Source organism: Helicoverpa armigera, chromosome 6, assembly GCF_030705265.1.
Source record: "Helicoverpa armigera isolate CAAS_96S chromosome 6, ASM3070526v1, whole genome shotgun sequence".
Classification (NCBI taxonomy): Eukaryota; Metazoa; Arthropoda; class Insecta; order Lepidoptera; family Noctuidae; genus Helicoverpa; species Helicoverpa armigera.
Window position 1 is genome coordinate 4,474,388 of NC_087125.1, and position 3,359 is coordinate 4,477,746.

The 3,359-nt window shown below is 35.3% G+C and overlaps 2 non-coding genes across 2 annotated transcripts; both read left to right on the forward strand.

The window, feature by feature from the left end:
• The first annotated feature begins 1,792 nt into the window (after nucleotides 1–1,792).
• Trnap-ugg (transfer RNA proline (anticodon UGG)) lies at nucleotides 1,793–1,864 on the forward strand. The gene has a single exon. It is a non-coding gene; the product is annotated as a tRNA-Pro (tRNA).
• A 485-nt stretch (nucleotides 1,865–2,349) lies between these two features.
• Trnap-agg (transfer RNA proline (anticodon AGG)) lies at nucleotides 2,350–2,421 on the forward strand. Its single transcript has one exon. It is a non-coding gene; the product is annotated as a tRNA-Pro (tRNA).
• Nucleotides 2,422–3,359: the final 938 nt, after the last annotated feature.

Genomic DNA, 3,359 nt, shown 5'->3' on the forward strand with positions numbered 1-3,359 from the left:
TACTTAAAAATATTTTTAAGCACCTCATTCTCAAAATGTCAAAAGAATATCGAATATGTTGACTTCCCACACGTGTCTCGTTTGTTTAATAAACATGTACTCGTACCTTCACATTTTCATTTTCGTGCGTGACAGAAAACACTGATTTATATACGAAAACAACAGAAGACAAATGTGAAGATAGATTGACAAGTAAACATATTGAACCCTAATCGAAGATTCTTCGCGCATATTGTCTTAAATATCGCATAAATATGGAGTGATAAAGTGATAGGGCCCTCTCTAGTTTTATGGGCCTGTCGTCTGACGTATAGAAAGCAGTTGCGCCAAAATTACGTATTCAACTCAAGCGCTACGTAAAGTTTATACCTACGCGGGTTTAAAATAGTTCAGAAAGATATGAGGTCACTTTATGTGACTATCCAGACTGGGTGGATTTAGAGTATCCATACATTTATTAAACGACAGAATGTTTGACATTCAGTTCCAATAATGACTGTATATGTTTGTATGTGGGCTCTATGAATAATTTCTTTACTAGTAGGTACAGAAATCATGTCTGAGTGAGACCATTGGGATCATTCCTAAAATTCGCAAATGGAAATCTGTATTATTTTTCCTGATTATATGCTATCATCCTTTGCATTTTTTTTAATACACCAGTTTAAGCATCTTTAAACTCTTTTCTTTCAGGCTAACACAACCACCTATTAAGCCGTCTCAAAATATAATCTAGAAGAGCTTAAGCACGCGCCTCACAGACTCGACCTTGGAGAGAAACTCCGCGAAATCCAGCTAATGATTCTCTTGTACACCAGATCTCATACCTCTAATTACCGTTATTCAAAGTTAAGCCTAGCCTAACTCTCGTTGAATACATTTTGAGTGAAAGTGGGCCATCACGTCGAGGCTCTCAGCTCGTAACTTACCAAACTTATTTTAGGGAAAAAAATACTTTGGGGATATCCAACTTCGGGGAACATAAGGTCCTAAATACATATAGATTCATGTACTAAGTTATCATCGGTGTAAGCGGAAAGGTACTAAATCTTGTGGAAGTCATAAAAAGTTGTTTGTTTTTACGAGCATGAATATAATATTAAGCCTCTAATACCGAAGATGAAATTGCTGCAGGTTATTTTAGATAGAATGTTTTATCTTACTTAGCTCTAGGGAATAAAAGGGTTTGAGGAAAAAAATTGGGAATAAGGCTCTTTTTTTGATCAGACGGGACACTTCCCTGCAAATAATTTATATTTTTTTTGTCATACCACTAAGTTAAACTATGTTTTGTCATCCTAACATAATATTATTTTATGGATAACACTCAGTGGACTCCACGTTATAAATGGTCTTAACAGCCATACAGATACACAGTATACTCGCCTCGCACGAGTATCGTCACATATTTGTCGCTTGTTTCAAAATCATGAGGTCAATAACCTCAGCTCAGAAGCGTCAACTCGATAAAATTCACTTACCTAAGCATATGTGAATTAAATCTTAAAACGTGTTGATGAAAATGTTTGTGAGACAAATATTAAGCGTGTGTACCTACATTTGCTATTAAGTGATAGACATAATTACTTAAGTAATTAAAATCTTGAACATATTTCTCACACGTGTGTTAAAAGAGAACATGACGGATACGGTTCTGCTTTGTTATAACAACTACCGCTAATGAGATTGTTATTACTTCGAAGTGATGACGTCATATCAGATAGCGATAGTATTATGTTCAAGCGTGAAACATGTCGATTCCAAATCGATATTTGATGCCATAAGTACAAGCGGCTCGTTGGTCTAGGGGTATGATTCTCGCTTTGGGTGCGAGAGGTCCCGGGTTCAAATCCCGGACGAGCCCTCTTTTTTACAGCTGTAACGTCCCTAAAGTTTATTTTTATCTAGGTTGAAAATAAACAAATGGGTAAGTACGCACCCCGTCCGTTTTTAGTCTCCGATTTTAATTGAAAACGCCTGGAGAAAAATGGCAGATTTATTTTTGATTACACTTATTTTACAGCAATATCTCTGGTAATATGAGGGATAGACACTGTATTTCTTGTCATAACTTTCGGGTGCGAAGATACGGCTATGGAATTATGTCTATAATTTACTGACATGATCAATAAAAATACAACATTTTACAGTGTTGCCATATGCCTTTACTCGAATCAATTACAAAAGATGGTAGCCACACACAAATATCATATGGAACGAAGAATAGTTTACGCAACTTTTGTATTGATTGCTCATAAGGTGATAAATTAAGTGGCCAAACAACTTTCACCATGCGTTTGGGCATCACGTCTTCTAATACAATTATACATTTCGACAGTTTACACAAGCGGCTCGTTGGTCTAGGGGTATGATTTTCGCTTAGGGTGCGAGAGGTCCCGGGTTCAAATCCCGGACGAGCCCAAACTTTTGCAAACTTTTTTTAAACCAGGAAAAGATAACGGGACTAAAATGTAAATTTTCAAGTGCCTGTTTATACATTATAACAAGAATAAAAATATTTGTAGCAAGGAGGGTCAGTGGGTCGTCTTAGGGGCGGAGTTGGTGGCAACTGTGAGTCTCATTGAATTGCAAATTGTTGTGAGCTTCATTATGTACACAATGCCTTTTTATAAAGAGTGTGAAACAATAGTGGGGGAAATGCGGGTTTATGCAAAACTACGTATGCATCACGAGAAAGCTAAAAAGTGGAAAATGCTAATGAAAAGTCCTTAGACCCGAAATCAGTAGGAATATTTTAAAATGAATATTTTTTTGTGGTTACTTGACCAGCTCAGTAATTACCCAACAGTGGTTATTAAATTAAAATAATTGATTTCTTCAATTTCACTAAAACAAAAAAAAATAACTTCTGAGAATTGAAACTTATTGAAAAATTATCCAGGGACTACTCAAGGTCCTTTTATTTTATTAGATACTATTAATAGATATTATTTTTATCGCTAGGCAAATGTATTATTTTATTTTAATTTTGGATGAATCCGTTTTAGCTTATAGGTACTCTGTTTGTAGTTATTGTCACTACCTTCTGTACCTACCTATATTTAGACTCACCAGCCTATTAATTAATGTTATAAGGTGTGTCAATCCTACGCATAACGCGTAGGTTCTACACAAAATAACAAAAAACCTGTTAAAAATCGAACTCCTTCGCTTTTGATCTCGATATTTGTGATGGTCTCATACGCTCGTGGTAGACAGAGAGATACTAAAAATAAATTGTACTTTATTACCCCATTTTATTGAACTTGCGAGTTTTGTATCGAGACCTCAATTTTATTGCGAACAAATGTATCTATTTTATTTCTGTTATGTCTTGATCTTGATGTTTAGCAAGTGTT